This window comes from Thalassophryne amazonica, chromosome 16, assembly GCF_902500255.1.
Source record: "Thalassophryne amazonica chromosome 16, fThaAma1.1, whole genome shotgun sequence".
Taxonomy (NCBI): domain Eukaryota; kingdom Metazoa; phylum Chordata; class Actinopteri; order Batrachoidiformes; family Batrachoididae; genus Thalassophryne; species Thalassophryne amazonica.
In genome coordinates this window covers 79,288,569-79,307,702 of record NC_047118.1, presented here as the reverse complement: position 1 = coordinate 79,307,702, position 19,134 = coordinate 79,288,569, and the positions used below count along the sequence as shown (strand labels likewise).

The following is a 19,134-nucleotide window of genomic DNA, read 5'->3' as shown; positions in this document are numbered from 1 at the left end:
AAGCTTCTTTTCTGAAAATGGAAGCTTAGGGCCCCTTCACACATAGCATGAATAAGTAGGAATCAGGGAGAATCACGGCGAAACAACCCAAACGAGTGAACCACGAAAACATCAAGCTGACGGCAGGAGGGACACATGGTCAGGCAGGTGTGAATGATCCCGCTGCAACAGTTTCATGCATGAAACTGTCGCAGCGGGAACACAGTGTGAGCAGCTGGAGTGTGTGGAACCACATCACACAGCTGCAGTGGAAAAAAATAAAAATAAAAAAATACATGCCACCCACGGGATTCGAACCTGCAATTTACAAAAACTCTGATTAACAGACAGAAACTTTACCACTGCTACCATCGCTGTCCTATAAAAGGTGTATAAAATGCCTGAAATCAACAAGGAGATAAACGTATTTTTAAAAAAAAGAGAGAAATCAAATGATGTAGATGAAGAGCAAGTCTTTAATTACGGCGAAAAAAAGCCCCATAATTGCACCTGTTGTGGAGGGAAAAAAACTGCTGGAACATCATGCCTCTGCTGTGGAGAAAAACAAATAAAACCATACACCATAAAAACACTGCATTCTATTGAATCCCTCTTATCGAGCAATACAAGTATGAACCATCTGTTCCTCTGTAGATGACCCGTGGTCATAGACGTACAGTCATGACATGACATGACATAAATGAAGCAGTGTGCTCTTATCATGTCAGGGTTCCCCCCAGACAATGGAACAACGGCACCGCACCGTTATACTGCCATCTAGCGCCGCTATAGTGTAGTATCATCTCGTGATGTTTTATCGGGAGACTTCTGCGGGAGAACCTGACGGCACGCAAACCCGCTTTTGTGGGAAATTTCACATAAACAACTTCAGCTCTTTATTTTATCCTGTTTACATCCAGATGACACAAACCATGACAAAACAAGCCTTACATGAAGCCAGATCTCTGCATTTTTAGTTTCATCTTGATGGGGACCGCAGCCCGTGCAGGGCGCAGCGATCGTAGGGCCATCTAGGGACGAGGTATGCCGGCGCCCAGCGTACGGAGGCAGGTGCACAGCCGACTCAATTCTCGCTGTCGGCTGTGGGATTGATCTGATCAAGAATGTTGCTGCAGCCTCTGTGACAGTGAACAGGGAGGCTTTTATGAACAAAATGGCAGAACGAAATTCTAAATTCTTCAGGTACCAAGACACACTTTGAGATATTGGTGCTGGACAGTGGCGTACATTATTTCCATTCTTCTATGTTTTAAAGGACATGTCGCGCTAAAATCATAACATTTCCGAGTGTTTCCAACAGCATTTCTTAGAGGAAAACGTCTCAGCATGCACTTGAGTGCTGCTAACGTTAAAAATGGAACCATAGATTAATTACAAATTTTATATAAGTGTGATGTGGTGTTATGATGACTCATTTTTAAGTGATAACTTAATTTTGATGCAGTCACAGTAAAAGCAGCCACTTTCCACTATGCAAAAAACTAGTGCGCGTACACATTGCGCGGGTGCGGTGCATACTGCTCCATTACAGAACAGTCTCACATCAAGACAGACTCAAAGTAAAATAAAAATAAACCTTACCAGCTTCACTGAGAAAAAAAACCTGAACAGTCATCCACTTGTGATATCCAAAGTCCGCTCCACCAAAGGAGTTCCCATGCACGGATCGCGTGCGATCACCAGCTGGTGTTGCAGAGCTCCTCACAAAGTTCTCTCAGGATTAGATAGAAAGTCCATTATCTCCTGAGAATAAGGTATTCCGACTTTTTACCAATGTAAAAAAAAAAATCCATCTGCGTGTCCAGCTTGTAGAAAACAGCGTCTTGGAGACATGCTCACGGCGGGAGTAAAATAGTGTCCAGCGACACAAATGGCAACGTCACCACGTTAGAATCCAAAATCCGACAGACTCTGAAAAAATTAAGAATTTTGGGGGTGAAGTGTGTCACCTCCTGTCTCTCTGTACAGCCTCTGTAAATCCAAACCTTCACTTTCAAATAAAAGCTCAGAAGCTTCATTATTGGACGAAGCAGTGTTTGTTCCTTCATTGTCTGTCAGCCATCTGGATGTTTCTGCTTTTCCTAAAATGTGCATCACACGCTGAGAAATGTCAAGAACTGCAGAGTAAAATGCAGAGTAATAAGCCCTACAGTGGATAAATCTGAAAATGCTAGATTCACAACTCTGTGTGTTTCTGGAAGAATTATGTCATGGCCCTGCCTCTATAACCTCAACCACTCATAATTAATATGTTGTTGTCATCGTCATTGTTGTTAACAGTGTAATTGTTTGTTTGTTTGTTATTTGTTTTTTTGTGTTTGGCTGCCCTGTTTGCTCAGGTCATCACAACGGATACCATAAAGCGCCGCATTTCAACTTGGCACAAGTTTTACGAAAGATGTCCTTCCTGACACAACTCTAGTTCTATTGCAAATATGCATGTTCTTAAGCAGTCTCCTGGTCAGGTAGGAAACACGACTGACTCTACTTAATGTCCGAGATCTGAAGAAGACACTTATTCTGCATTGTTTTCCTTGCAACCAGTCACCGCGTACCGTCCCAACTGCTCAACCACGTACCGACGCCATATCCACCACCCTTCACATGGCGTTCACCCATCTGGACAACAGAGACACATGTTCGAATGCTGTTCATTGACTTTAGTTCAGCATTCAACACAATCATTCCCCAGCACCTGATCAGGAAGCTGAACCTACTGGGCCTGAACACTTCCCTCTGTAATTGGATCCTGGACTTCCTGACTGGGAGAACTCAGTCACTGTGGATCGGACATAACACCTCCAGCACCACCATGCTGAGTACTGGGGCCCCTCAGGGCTGTGTGCTCAGTCCACTGCTGTTCACTTTGCTGACTCACGACTGTGCAGCAATGCACAGCTCGAACCACATCATCAAGTTTGCAGATGATACGACTGTGGTGGGTCTCATCAGCAAGAATGACGAGTCAGCATACAAAGAGGAAGTGCTACGGTTAATGGACTGGTGCAGAACCAACAACCTGTCTCTGAACGTAGACAAGACCAAAGAGATGGTTGTTGACTTCAGAAGGACAAGGCGTGATCACTCTCCACTGCACATCGACGGCTCTGCTGTGGAGATCGTCAAGAACACCAAGTTTCTTGGAGTTCACCTGGCAGAGGATCTCACCTGGTCCCTCAACACCAGCACCATAACCAAGAAAGCCCAGCAGGGTCTCTACTTCCTGCGAAGGCTGAAGAAGGCACATCTCCCACCTCCCATCCTCACCACATTCTACAGAGGAACCATCGAGAGCATCCTGAGCAGCTGTATCACTGCCTGGTTTGGGAACTGCACCGTATCGGATCGCAAGTCCCTGCAGCGAGTAGTGAGGACAGCTGAGAAGATCATCGGTGTCTCTCTTCCCACCATCACAGACATTTACACCACACGCTGCATCCGCAAAGCAACCAGTATTGTGGATGACCACACACACCCCTCACACTCACTCTTCACTCTCCTACCGTCTGGAAAAAGGTACCAAAGCATCCGGGCCCTCACTTCCAGACTATGCAACAGCTTCTTCCCCCAAATAATCAGACTCCTTAACAACCAGAGTCTGGTCTGAACGGTCACACATATTTCAGTGACTGACTGAACACACACACACACACGCACACGCACACACACACACTCTCATCTTTTAAGAGTGCAATGTTTATGGTCAATAACTGCTGCTATGCTTTTCACTTTATAAAAAATGGTCACAACCGCACTTTACTGCTTACCTGTTTTTATTATTGTTTATCGTGATAAACCATAATAATATTCTTTGTAGCACCTTTGGTCCTGGAGGAACGTTTCACTGTGTATATGGTTGAAATGACAATAAAACTACTTGAACCTGAACCTCAGCAGGTGATTTCATTGATGAGCAGGTGTTTGTGTTCAAGGGAGAAGCTCATCGGCAAACCACCTGCTGAGGTGACTGGTTTCAAGGAAAACGTGCAGTGTCTCGGCCCTCGTTGCCCACCCCTGAGTTAAGGGGTTAAGCCCTCGTCACATATAGCAAGAATTTACCGGAGCCATGCCCGACACGGCAAATACTGCCATAATCTGACACAGTCAGGAGCAAAAGAGGCGTGGCCAGCAGTGTCAGGACGCAGATAGACTGCCTCATCCACATGTCAGACTGCATCCAAAGCGTAGACGACACAGATTGCTGTCAGATGGCCATAAAAGGCACTGCAGACGGCCCGATGCACAAATGTCTGGATGGCAAACACAAGACCGGAGCGCTGTGTTCCTCCCTTTGCACAGGACATCAAAGAATAACCAACATATGGACCGGGCTCACGACATATGTGTCCATCCATGAGGTCACTCCAATTCAATCACTGCTTCACTCGTCCTCTTTTTCCCGCAGGCTCACTGACCTCACGTGTGTGTGTGTGTGTGTGTGTGTGTGTGTGTGTGTGTGTGTGTGTGTGTGTGTGTGTGTGTGTGTGTGTGTGTGTGTGTGTGTGTGTGTGTGTGTGTGTGTGTGTGTGTGTGTGTGTGTAAAAGTGCTGACATGAGGAAATGACCGCTCAGTGTGTGAGTGTGTGTGTTTTCATAATAAGCCGCTACGTGTGCACGTGTGTGTGCATGCACACGCACAGACCCCTCCATGATTTCTAAGTGGGAGAACTTGCAAAACCGCAGGGTGTTCAAATACTTATTTTCCTCACTGTACAGCTGTTGGCAAAAAACACTGTCCATAATGTGCAGTGGGGCAAAAAAGTATTTAGAAATCCCTGATTGTGCAAGTTCTCCTACTTAGAAAGATGAGAGAGGTCTGTAATTTTCATCATAAGTACACTTCAACTGTGAGAGACAAAATGAGAAAAAAAAAAAATCCAGGAAATCACATTGTAGGATTTTTAAAGAATTTATTTGTAACTTATGGTGGAAAATAAGTATTTGGTCACCCACAAACAAGCAAGATTTCTGGCTCTCACAGACCTGTAACAACTTCTTTAAGAAGCTCTTCTGTCCTCCACCTGTTACCTGTATTAATGGCACCTGTTGGAACTCGTGATCTGTATAAAAGACACCTGTCCACAGCCTCAAACAGTCAGACTCCAAACTCAACCATGGCCAAGACCAAAGAGCTGTCGACGGACACGAGGAAGAAAGTTGTAGATGTGCACCAGGCTGGGAAGAGTGAATCTACAATAGTCAAGCAGGTTGGTGTGAAAAAATCAACTTTGGAAGCAATTGTAAGAAAATGGAAGACATACAAGACCAGTGATAATCTCCCTCGATCTGGGGCTCCATGCAAGATCTCATCCTGTGGGGTCAAAATGATCATGAGAACGGTGAACAAAAATCCCAGAACTACACGGAGGGACCTGATGAATGACCTGCAGAGAGCTGGGACCAAAGTAACAAAGGCTACACACTACGCAGAGAGGGACTCAAATCCTGCAGTGTCAGGCGTGTCCCCCTGCTGAAGCCAGTACATTTCCAGGCCCATCTGAAGTTTGCCAGAGAGCATATGGATGATCCAGAAGAGGATTGGGAGAATATCATGTGGTCAGATGAAACCAAAATAGAACATTTTGGTAAAAACTCAACTTGTCATGTTTGGAGGAAGAAGAATGCTGAGTTACATTCCAAGAACACCATATCTACTGTGAAGCATGGGGGTGGAAACATCATGCTTTGGGACTGTTTTTCTGCAAAGGGGACAGGACGACTGATCTTTGTTAAGGGAAGAATGAGCGTGACCATGTATCATGAGATTTTAAACCAAAACTTTCTTCCATCAGTGAGAGCATTGAAGATGCAACATGGCTGGGTCTTCCAGCCTGGCAATCATCCCACACACACCGCTCAGTGGCTCCGTAAAAAGCATTTCAAGGTCCTGGAGTGGCCTAGCCAGTCTCCAGACCTCAACCCCATAGAAAATTTGTTGAGGGAGTTGAAAGTCCGTGTTGCCCAGCAACAGCCCCAAAACATCACTGCTCTGGAGGAGATCTGCATGGAGGAATGGGCCAAAATACCAGCTACAGTGTATGCAAACCTGATGAAGACCTACAGGAAACATTTGACCTCTGTCATTGCCAACAAAGATTATAAACAAAGTATTGAGCTGAACTTTTGTTACTGGCCAAATACTTATTTTCCACCATAATTTACAAATAAATTCTTTAAAAATCCTACAATGTGATTTCCTGGATTTGTTTTCTCATTTTGTCTATAACAGTTGAAGTGTACCTATGTTGAAAATTACAGACTTTTCTCATATTTCTAAGTAGGAGAACTTGCACAATCAGGGACTGACTAAATACTTTATTACCCCACTGTACATCAGCTAAACTATGCTGCTAGCAGCGTCATGACTGAGCGCTAGCAGCAATTAAGAGATTATCGCCCCGTTTGCACTTAAACTACCTTGTTTCTGCTTACAATCAACTTTAGAATGATTAAGAGGTTTTACATTGTTATGTGACAGTTAATAATCACATTATTAGTGTGACGTTCGCTGATCCACAGCAGGATTGTTTTCCACTGGCGCGGCTCCACCAAGGCCCGAGGCGCCAGCGCACATCCACCGGCACGGCTCCACCGAGGCCCGAGGCGTCAGTGCAGTTCCACCGGCGCGGCTTTACCGAGGCCCGAGGCGCCAGCGCGGAGTTATCTGACCATGGGTCCGAAGAAGGCACTGACGGCGGAGGAGGGAGACGATATCAAGAAGTCCCTGGACTTTTTGTCTGAGGAAATCTCTGTTGTTAAAATGCAGCAGAAATCCATTATGGAGCTGGTGGAAGAAGTGAAGGCTCTCCGGATCCAGAATGCCGAGAAAGACCGGCGTCTGGTGTACCTGGAGAACCGTGTTGCGGAGTTGGAACAGTACACAAGGATGAACAACATTATTATTACAGGAATTCATATTAAACCTCGATCCTACGCACGGGCGGTGTCAGAAGACAGCGGAGGGGAGGCCAGCGAGCAGGAGGCCAGCTCAGTGGAACAACAGGTGGCTGACTTCCTGCAATCTAAAGGTATTCAAATGGACTGTAATAACATTGAAGCGTGCCACCCCCTGCCCAGGAGAGAGGATGGAGACAAGCGAGCAGTTATAATGAGGTTTGTCAACAGAAAACATAAAATGGCATTGTTAAAACAGGGACGGAAACTCAAAGGAACAAACGTATTCATCAATGAACATCTGACCAAAAGAAACGCAGACATCGCCAGGAAAGCTCGTTTCTTAAAAAAGCAGGGAAAAATTCAACAGACATGGACGTCCAACTGCAAAACATTTATCAAATTGAATGGAACACCAGAACAAGCAAAGGTTATGGTAATCAGGAACATCGAGGATCTGGACAAATACGACCAATAAGGTATGAGGACACAAACACATCACAACACCATGACACAGACCAGAGGAACCTATTCATCTACTACATCATCTACATCTGGAGAGAAGAAGGATATAACTCAAAGGATTGATGATCATGGAAAAGTAGAACTGAGAACATTTAAATACACAGACCACAATGTACTGGACTTGGAGCACGATATAGACCCGGACAATAATTTCTTCTCAAATATCAATAACAGTTGTTGCTATTATACAGATGAACAGTTTAATCGGATCATTAAAACGGATAACAAATTATCAATAATCCATTTCAACAGCAGAAGTCTATATGCAAACTTTAACAACATTAAAGAATATTTAAGTCAATTTAAAAAAATATTTAACATAATTGCTATATCAGAAACATGGATCAATGAAGATAAAGGAATGGATTTTGAACTGGATGGATATGAATTTAACTGTGTAAACAGAAAGAATAAGAGTGGAGGAGGAGTGGCTGTGTATGTGGATAAGAACATGGATTATAAAATAGTAGACAATATGACAACTGTGATCGATAACTTATTAGAATGTATAACTATTGAAATATGTGAAGAAAAAAGCAAAAATGTATTAGCTGTATATATAGAGCACCAGGATCTTGTATTGAAACATTCACTGACTGTATGGGAAAAATGTTCTCAAAAACTAATCAAAAAACTGTGTTCATTTGTGGTGACTTAAATATTGATCTGCTCAATCCAAATAAGCATAAAATAACAGATGAATTTATCAGTATAATGTACAGTATGAGTTTATATCCAAAAATCACCAGGCCAAGCAGAATTACATCCCATAGTGCTACCTTAATTGATAATATATTCAGCAATGATATTGAGAATAACACTGAGTGGATTATTAATCAATGACATTAGTGATCATCTACCAATTTTCATCGTTTATAATAGAAACCATCGGCGGAATCAGCCAGAGGAGAAAATAAAATACAGGCGAGTGCGGACAGAGGAAAACATGAACACACTAAAGAAGGATTTACAGGAGCAAAACTGGGAAAAGGTGTACAGTGAAAGTGATGTTGATAGTGCATATGAAACTTTTTACAAATATTTACATCATTATATGATAAAAATTATACAATTAAACAAGACTACAGAAAACAAAAAATCCAAGATCGACCATGGATGACGAAAGGGTTACGAAATGCATGTAATAAGAAAAATACACTGTATAGAGAATTCATAAAACTAAAGACTAAAGAGGCAGAAAATAGATATAAGAAATACAAAAATAGATTAACTAATATTATACGGGTATGTAGGAAGGAATATTATAGTAACATATTATATAATAACAAAAACAATATTAAAGGAATATGGGATATATTAAATAGCATTATCAAAAATGGTAATAAAAAACATAGTTACCCTCAGTATTTCATTGATAATAATGTCAAGAAGGAAAATAAGGATGAGGTAGTCAACGGTTTTAATAATTTATTTGTAAATATTGGACCAAGCTTGGCAGAAAAAATTCCCGATTCCCAACCTGAGGATTGGGATAATAATCTCATAGAAAGAAATCCCTGTTCAATGTTCCTCACAGCAGTGGATGGAAAAGAAATTATAGACATTGTGAATAATTGTAAATATAAAACATCTACCGATTTAAATGAAATTGATATGGTGGTGGTAAAACAGGTCATTGAATGGATTGTAGAACCATTAACATACATCTGTAACTTGTCATTTCAAACCGTTAAATTTCCCAATCAAATGAAAATAGCTAAGGTTGTGCCGCTGTATAAGCCTGGGGATAGACACCACTTCACAAATTATAGACCTGTTTCTTTGCTTCCACAATTTTCAAAATTATTAGAAAAGTTATTCAATAATAGATTAGACAAATTCAGAAATAAATATAAATTACTTACTGATAGTCAATATGGATTCAGAGCACATAGTTCAACATCACTTGCATTAGTAGAATCAGTTGAGGAGATTACAAATGCCACAGACCACAAATTACATTCAGCTGGAATATTTATAGACCTAAAAAAGGCTTTTGATACAATCAATCATAACATATTAATCAATAAACGTGAACAGTATGGGATTAGGGGGTTGGTGTTGCACTGGGTGAGAAGCTACTTAAGTAACAGAAAAGAGTTTGTGAAGTTGGGGGAATATACATCATCATACTTGGACAATGCTTGTGGCGTCCCACAGGGGTCAGTATTGGGTCCAAAACTGTTTCTAATTTATATAAATGATATTGTCAATGTTGCCAAAATATTAAAATTAGTATTATTTGCAGATGACACAAGCATTTTTTGTTCAGGGGGGGATTTGCAGGAGTTACTGAGGAGGATCAGTATAGAAATGGGAAAATTGAAAATATGGTTTGACAGAAACAAATTATCATTAAACTTAAGTAAAACAAAATACATGTTATTTGGCTATTGTAATACAGACATACAGGTTCAGTTACAAGTCGAGGGGGTAGATATTGAAAGGGTACATGAAAATAAGTTTCTGGGGGTGATAATAGATAAGATAAACTGGAAGACTCATATAAAACATATACAAAATAAACTGTCAAGAAGCATTTCCCCTTTTCGGACATGTTGGGTACACAGTAGGAACGTTTTTGTTGTTGTCTTCACTGATCTATCTTGTAATTGTTGTTGTATCAAATGTTCGAAATAAACAGTTTTCATTCATTCATTCATTTGAATGTAAGTTCATATAACCAAAGTGTTTGACCATTTTAATAGTGACATACAGAGAGACAATGAGACAGTCTCACTGCACAGCATGCCAGCAGTTAGCCCAGTGATTGTGCAATCCAAGGTGCTGCCTCACCGCACATCTCTTCTCTAAATATATCATATAGCAGACGAACACTCATATTTGAGAAGTGAAATGAAGTTTCTAGTATCTACAAAAAGTGGGCAAAAATTATTTAAACAAAATAGGCAGGTGCATAAATTTGGGCACCCTTGTCATTATATTGATTTGAATACATTTTGCACTAATTATTGGAACACAAAATTGGTTTGGTAAGCTCATTGACCATTCACCTCCTTACACAGGTGAATCCAGTCATGAGAAAGGGTATTTAAGGTGGCCATTTGCAAATGATTCCCCTCTTTGCATCTCTTCTAACGAGTGGCAACATGGAAGCCTCTAAACAACTCTCAAATGACTTGAAAACAAAGATTGTTCAACATCATGGTTTATTAATTAGGGGCATAACGATACACAAAAACCACGGTTCAATACGTACCTCGGTTTTGAGGTCACAGTTCGGTTCATTTTTGGTACAGTATGGCAACAAAATGCAAAATCTTAATTTGCTTGTTGTTTAAACCAACAATTTACTGTAACATTACACAAAGAGGAAAATAAAATAATTGCAATGTGCTGCCTGGTCATAAGTTAAATAAAATGTTCTCAAATAAACAACAAACGTCAACTGATGCAGTCAACTGATTTCCTGAACCCTGCACTCCTCATGCGGTGTGAATTCACACATACAGTGTAAATATAAGGTCTTACCTGTGAGTTTTAGTGAAGAAAAGTCGCTCTGTGGCACCGGACACCATGCACGCATGCTGGGTGATGTTTACAATGCGTATCTAATTAAAAGTTTTAAAAAAATCTTTCTAACATCTTTCTGTGTAAATATCTCATGTTACAATGTGGAGACCCACGGTTTATAGACAAGTGCGGCTTATTTATGTACAATCTCTTTTTTCTTTTAAAAATTGGTGGGTGCAGCAAATATTCAGGTGCGCTCTATAGTCCAGAAATTATAGTAAAAACACGCAACGTGAACTCACCCGTGGACAGCCCTGTACCGAACCATACGTCCCGTACTGAAACAATTCAATACAAATACATGTATCATTACACCCTTACCTCGAATGAGTGGCAACATGGAAGCCTCTAAACAACTCTCAAATGACCTGAAAACAAAGATTGCTCAACATCATGGTTTAGGGGAAGGATACAAAAAGCTATCTCAGAGAGTTCAGCTGTCAGTTTCCACTGTGAGGAACATAGTGAGGAAATGGAAGACCGCAGGCACAGTACTAGTTAAGGCCAGACGTGGCAGGCCAAGTAAAATCTCAGATAAGCTGAAGCAAAAGATGGGGAGAACAGTCATAGTCAACCCACAGTCCTGCTCCAAAGACCTACAACATGATCTTGTTGCAGATAGTGTCTCTGTGTATCATACAGCGCACTTTGCACAAAGAGATGCTGTATGATGCTGTAATGCAGAGGAAGCCTTTTCTGCGTACACGCCACAAACAGAGTCGCTTGAGGTATACTAAAGCACATTTGAACAAGCTAGCTTCAATTTGGAAAAAGGTGCTGTGGACTGATGAAACTAAAATTGAGTTATTTGGACATAACAAGGGCGGTATGCATGTCTGAAAAAGAACACAGCATTCCAAGAAAAATGCTTGCTACCTACAGTAAAATCTGGAGGTGGTTCCATCACGCTGTGTGGCTGTGTGGCCAGTGCAGGTAGTGTTAATCTTGTTAAAGTTGAGGGTCACATGGATTCCAGTCGAAGTTGCACCGGGGGGCTGGATCTTTCAACAAGACAAAGACTCTAAACACTGCTTAAAATATACTAAGACATTCATGCAGAGGAACAAGTACAACATTCTGGAATTGCCATCTCAGTCCCCTGACCTGAATATTATTGAAAATCTATGGTGTGATTTAAGCAGGTCTGTCCATTGCTCGGAAACCAACAAACCTGAGATGTTTTGTAAAGAAGAAAGGTCCAAAATACCTTCAACCAGAATCCAGACTCTCAATGGAAGCTATAGGAAGCTTTTAGAGGCTGTTATTTCTGCAAAAGGAGGATCTACTAAATATTGATGTACTTTATTTCTGTTGGGGTGCCCAAATTTATGCACCTGCCTAATTTTGTTTAAAGAATTATTGTACACTTTCTGTCAATCCTATAAACTTCATTTCACTTCTGAAATATCACTGTGTTTGTCTGCTATATGATATATTTAACTGGAATTGCTGATCCAGACAACAAATGATTTATAAAGGAAAATCATGGAAATCATCAGGGGTGCCCAAACCTTTACATATAACTGTATAAGGCTCCAGAGTTGACAGTGCATGTCAGAGCACAAACCACGCATGAAGTCAAAGGAACTGTCTGTAAACCTCCGAGACAGGATTGTGTGGAGACACAAATCTGGGAAGGGTACAGAAACATTTCTGCTACTTTGAAGTCCCAATGAGCACAGTGGCCTCCATCATCTGTAAATGGAAGCTGTTTGGCTCCACCAGAACTCTTCCTAGAGCTGGAACCTGATGGTCACTCTGTCCGAGCTCCAGCATTTCTCTGGGGAAGGGCAACCATCTCTGCAGTAATACACAAATCAGGTGTGTATGGTACAGTGGCCAGACAGAAGCCACTCCTTAGTGAAAGGCACATACATGGCAGCCCACCTGGAGTTTGCCGAAAGGCACCTGAAGGACTCTCAGGCCATGAGAAACAAAATTCTCTGGTCTGATGAGACAAAGATTGAACTGTTTGGGGTGAATGTCAGGTGTCATGTTTGGAGGAAACCAGGCACCATACCTACAGTTTAGCATGGTGGTGGCAGCATCATGCTGTGGGGATGTTTTTCAGCAGCAGGAACTGGGAGACTAGTGAGAATTGAGGGAAAGATGAATGCAGCAATGTACAGAGACATCCTAGATGAAAACCTGCTTCAAAGCGCTCTTGACCTCAGACTGGGGTGACTGTTAATCTTTCAGCAGGACAATGACGCTAAGCACACAGCCAAGATATCAAAGGAGTGACTTCAGGACAACTCTGTGAATGTCCCTGAGTGGCCCAGCCAGAGCCCAGACCTGGATTTGATTGAACACCTCTGGAGAGATCTGAAAATGGCTGTGCACCAATGTTCTCTATCCAACTTGGTGGAGCTTGAGTGCTGCAAAGAGGAATGGACAAAACTGCCAAAAGATAGGTGCACCAAGCTTGTGGCATCATATTCAAGGCTGTAATTGCTGCCAAAGGTGCATCAACAAAGTACAGAGCAAAGGATGTGCATACTTATGTACATGTGATTTCTTAGTTTTTTATTTTTAATAAATTGCAAAAAAAAAAAAAAAAATTGTTCTTGTCATTATGGGGCGTTGTGAGTAGAATTTTGAGAGAAGAAATTTACTCCATTTTGGAATAAGGCTGTAACATAACAAAATGTGGAAAAAGTGATGTGAATACTTTCCGGATGCACCGTATGTCCTTTAACATTAAATATCAAACACATGAAAATATAAAAGGTATAAAAGTATCTTATTTGATCAAGAGTTTAACCTGGACTACTGTCATTTTCAAAGCTGCACCTTAAAAGTTTAAATCTGGATGAAAGACTTCATGAATCAAAGATCTTTACACTTTTACACGTAACAAATCTAGAGTGTGGTGGTGTTTATGAACAATCGCTAAGGCTTAAGGGAGCTTGTAGTACAAAAAAAAAAATCCACTGATTCACACAATAGAATCACAGTTAAACCATATTTCCATGAACATTAACTCACATCTTCATGGGAAAATGACTTTAAACCCAGTCATATCTACGAGGGCTGTCAATAAAGTATAGGTCCTTTTTAGTTTTTTCAAAAACTATATGGATTTCATTCATATGTTTTTACGTCAGACATGCTTGAACCCTCGTGCGCATGCGTGAGTTTTTCCACGCCTGTCGGTGACGTCATTCGCCTGTGAGCACTCCTTGTGGGAGGAGTCGTCCAGCCCCTCGTTGGAATTCCTTTGTCTGAGAAGTTGCTGAGAGACTGGCGCATTGTTTGATCAAAATTTTTCTAAACCTGTGAGGCACATCGAAGTGGACACGGTTCGAAAAATTAAGCTGGTTTTCGGTGAAAATTTTAACGGCTGATGAGAGATTTTGAGGTGAGACTGTTGCTTTAAGGACTTCCCACGGTGCGAGACGTCGTGCAGGGCTCTCAGGCGCCATCATCAGCCTGTTTCAAGCTGAAAACCTCCACATTTCAGGCTCTATTGATCCAGGACGTCGTGAGAGAACAGAGAAGATTCAGAAGAAGTCGGTTTCAGCATTTTATCCGGATATTCCACTGTTAAAGGAGATTTTTTTAATGAAAGACGTGCGGACGGATTGCAGCGTCGGCTCGCAGCCGCCGCGACGCTCCGCCACAGGAAAAACACCTCTGTTGGAAGCCTTAAGGACAAGTTGGAACATGTCCAGCTGTTAAACCATTTCTCATATACTCACTCCACTGAAAGCCATCAAAAGCCACCTGGATTTTACAAATGGTTATCAACACGGAGGTGTTTTTCCTGTGCCGCCGCACCGCGCCGGCTGCGTCCCGACGCGCGGACCCGTCCGCACGTCTTTCATTAATAAAATCTCCTTTAACAGTGGAATATCCGGATAAAATGCTGAAACCGACTTCTTCTGAAACTTCTCTGTTCTCTCACAACGTCCTGGATCAATAGAGCCTGAAATGTGGAGGTTTTCAGCTTGAAACAGGCTGACGACGGTGCCTGGGAGCGCTGCACGACGTCTCGCACCGTGGGAAGTCCTTAAAGCGACAGTATCACCTCAAAATCTCTCATCAGCCGTTAAAATTTTCACCGAAAACCAGCTTAATTTTTCGAACCGTGTCCACTTCGATGTGCCTCACAGGTTTAGAAAAAATTTTAATCAAACAAAGCGCCAGTCTCTCAGCAACTTCTCAGACAAAGGAATTCCGACGAGGGGCTGGACGACTCCTCCCACAAGGAGTGCTCACAGGCGAATGACGTCACCGACAGGCGTGGAAAAACTCACGCATGCGCACGAGGGTTCAAGCATGTCTGACGTAAAAACATATTAATGAAATCCATATAGTTTTTGAAAAAAATTAAAAGGACCTAAACTTTATTGACAGACCTCGTATTTAAACAAAAGTATTTAACAGGTATTTTGACTCATGGAGCACAAGAGGCAAAGAAACCGAGCTCAGGCCCTGCATTTGAAGGGTGCAGGGCTTCTCTGTGTTCCCAGTGTGAATAAAAATTCTGCCGGTCACAGAGCTTTTTCATATCGTGCGACTGCGCTGTGAAATGATCTCCCGGTGAACATAAAGCAGTCAGATACTGTAGAGACTTTTAAATCCAGACTAAAGACTCATTTGTTCTCCTTGTTTTACCATTAGTATGTTGTGTTGCCTTGAGGCGATTTTATCCTGAGTTTGCGCTATACAAATTAATAAATTTGATTTTTGCTGTGATTGAATAAAAAACTTATGCAATGACTCTAAGGCTGCAGCTATGAAATATTTATGGAATCGAGTACAACCCCAATTCCAATGAAGATGAGACGTTGTGTAAAATGTAAATAAAACAAAATACAATGATTTGCAAATCTTCTTCAACCTATATTGAACTGAATATACCACAAAGACAAGAAATTTAATGTTCAAACTGATAAACTTTATTGTTTTTGTGCAAATATTTGCTTATTTTGAAATGGATGCCTGCAACACGTTTCAAAAAAGCTGGGACAGTGGTATGTTTACCACTGTGTTACATCACCTTTCCTTCTAACAACACTCAATAAGTGTTTGGGAACTGAGGACACTCATGATTGGATATAAAAGGAGCACCCCTGTTATGTGCTGACGCGGGTCAGAGAACCGAACCAGCATCTGACAATGGCCCAGCGCTAAATAGCCAGAAAGCGGTTCCAAGAAACAAATTTATTCCCCCCTCATGTGCAATAATTTGTGTATAACATAAATATTCAGCTGTCTTGGCAAGGTGAAGGACGGCGCGCTCTCCCGCGCCCAAATGGATCAAAGCCCGGCACTTCTGGACTCAGATTCACCGCCGAACACCCCCCAGGTGGATACGACAAACTGACTATGTGAAGGACGGAAAAGGTGAGGTAAGTCAACAGAGCTACAACAAATATCCTTCAGAGGCACACACTATCAGCAACACATTCAGGTCTGAATTTAAGCTTTATGTAAATGACCAGCTTCTCACAACAGGTGGAGGATCATCAATCCGTACGCCACGGCAGTGAGAAGCAAACTGCACAATTCTCATCAATGTTCAAATATACTGCGTAACAAAACGCCAAATTACTATTAAAGATTATTCAGACAATAATCACCTCCGATGTGTGCTGACAGCATGTGTCCCTCACCCGTCCTCCTTCACAGGCACGATGTGTCAAACCCTGGCGCGGTCCTCAGCGTCTCACAACCGAACGTCACAAGGTCGAGTTCCCGGCAATTCTGCTCAAATCACTCATGGCTTAAATGCAGAACGCCATCTCATTATCTGCTTCAGCTGAAAGTCTTTAAGTCTGCACGTGAGCATCATCCACAGGTGCTGCAAGTTGTTAGGCCTGCACGTGAACATCCTCCACAGGTGCAGCCAATAGTTCTGATGAGGGTGAAGGACTCTTCCGCCAGCACCTTCTCCACAGAAAAAACCAGTTTGCATACCACCTGGAGAGCAAAGAAAAGAAAACAGCACCAAAATGTCCAGCCAAACCCCCCAACACACAACAACCCCAAAAGTATCAGCCATTCACATGCAAAGATGGGGCAAGGATCACCACTTTGTGAACAACTGCATGAAAAAATAGTCCAACAGTTTAAGAATAATATTTCTCAACATTCAATTGCAAGGAATTTAGGGATTCCATAATCTACAGTCCATAATATAATTAGAAAATTCAGACAATCTGGAGAACTTTCTACATGTAAGCTACAGGGCCAAAAACCAACATTGAATGCCCGTGACCTTCGATCCCTCAGGCGGCACTGTATCAACCCTCTGGGTCCGAGGGCATTTTTTGGACAGTTCACTCGCCTGGCATATACGAGGTCTATTAGAAAAGTATCCGACCTTATTATTTTTTTCAAAAACCATATGGATTTGAATCACGTGTGATTACATCAGACATGCTTGAACCCTCGTGGGCATGCGAGAGTTTTTTCACGCCTGTCGGTTACGTCATTCGCCTGTGGGTAGTCTTTTAGTGAGGAATCGCCCACCCTCTTGTCGATTTTTTCATTGTTTAGGAATGGCTCAGAGACTGCTGCTTTGTTTGATCAAAATTTTTTCAAAACTGTAAGGCACAACTGAGTGGACACCATTCGATAAATTCAGCTGGTTTTCGGTAAAAATTTTAACGGCTGATGAGAGATTTTGGTCTGGTAGTGTCGCCGTAAGGACGGCCCATGGCGCCTGACGGCGATCTGCGCTTCGAGGCGACAGCGTCTCACCGTTTCAAGTTGAAAACTTCCACATTTCAGGCTCTGTTGATCCAGGAAGTCGTCAGAGAACAGAGAACTTTCAGAAGAAGTCGGCATGAGGAGTTTATTCGGACATTCCATTGTTAACGGACATTTTGTAATGAAAGAACGTGCGGGCAGAGTCGCACGTCTGACCGGACCCGACCGCGGGGGGTCGCGACAGGAAAAACACCTCAGTTGAAAACCTTAACGGGCAAGTTGGAACATGCCCAAGCTGTTAAACAATTTCTCAGTTACTCACTTGTTGAAAGCCATCAAAAGCCGCCTGAATTTTACAAATGGTTTTCAACACGGTGTTTTTCCTGTCGCGGCGCACACAGATTTGCCGAGTCGTCACGGAAACGCGCACGTCTTTCATTAAAAAATGTCCTTAAACAGTGGAATGTCCGCATAAAGTCCTCATGCCGGCCTCTTCTGAATCTTCTCTGTTCTCTCACGACGTCCTGGGTGAATTAAGTCTTAAATTAGGATGTTTTCAGGTCGAAACAGGCCGACGACGGCGACTGGAAGCGCTGCACAACGTCCTGCTCTGTGGGAAGTCCTTACACCGACAGAAACACCCCATAATATCTCATCAGCCGTTAAACTTTTCACCAAAAACCAGCTTAATTTCTCGAATAGTGTCCACTCGGATATTCCTCACAGGTCCAGAAAAAATTTTGATAAAGCAACGCGCGCCGTCTCGAGCAGCGTGTGAAACAAAGGAATTCAGCCGAGAGGGCGAGACCACATCTCACTCAAGGCCTGCCCACATGGAAATGACGTCACCGACACGCGTGAAAAAACTCACACATGCGCACGAGGGTTCAAGCATGATTGGTGTAATCGCACGTCATTCAAATCCATATAGTTAAAAAAAAATAAAAGGGTCGGTTTATTATCTAATAGACCTCGTATGTTTTATTATTGCTGTTAAAAGCTCTCCCTGCATCCCACAATCAAGCTCTGTCTCTTTTTTTTCAGGACAACTTGTGCTTTCAGAATATATATGTTTTTGTTGTGTTTATAAGTGTAATAAAGGTTTACAATCAAAAATAGGCAAGGAAAAAATAAAGCAAAAAAAAAATTTCCACACACATTTATTCAAAACACACAGCAAACTATAATAAAGAACTGTTTTGACACTTTATAAAGGTAATTTGAGGTCTTGTGTGAAAGACTGTACAACAAAAAGGTTCAAACAATAAACACAAATGCACATTTTGAACAATATATACCAGGGGTGGGCGTCAAGGGCCGAGACACTGCAGGTTTTCTGTGTAACCAATCACCTCAGCAGGTGGGTTGCTGATGAGCTTCTGCTCTGAACATAAACACCTGGTTATCAATGAAATCACCTGCTGAAACACCTGATCTTTAATGAAATCACCTGCTGAGGCGATTGGTTGCATGGAAAACCTGTAGTGTCTTGGCCCTTTATGGCACATGATTGCCCACCCC

The 19,134-nt window shown here is 42.1% G+C and overlaps 1 protein-coding gene across 1 annotated transcript in view; it reads right to left on the bottom strand.

The window, feature by feature from the left end:
* crhr1 (corticotropin releasing hormone receptor 1) overlaps window positions 1–19,134 on the bottom strand; it is a 95,522-nt gene that overhangs the window by 64,541 nt on the left and 11,847 nt on the right. The window lies entirely within an intron of this gene.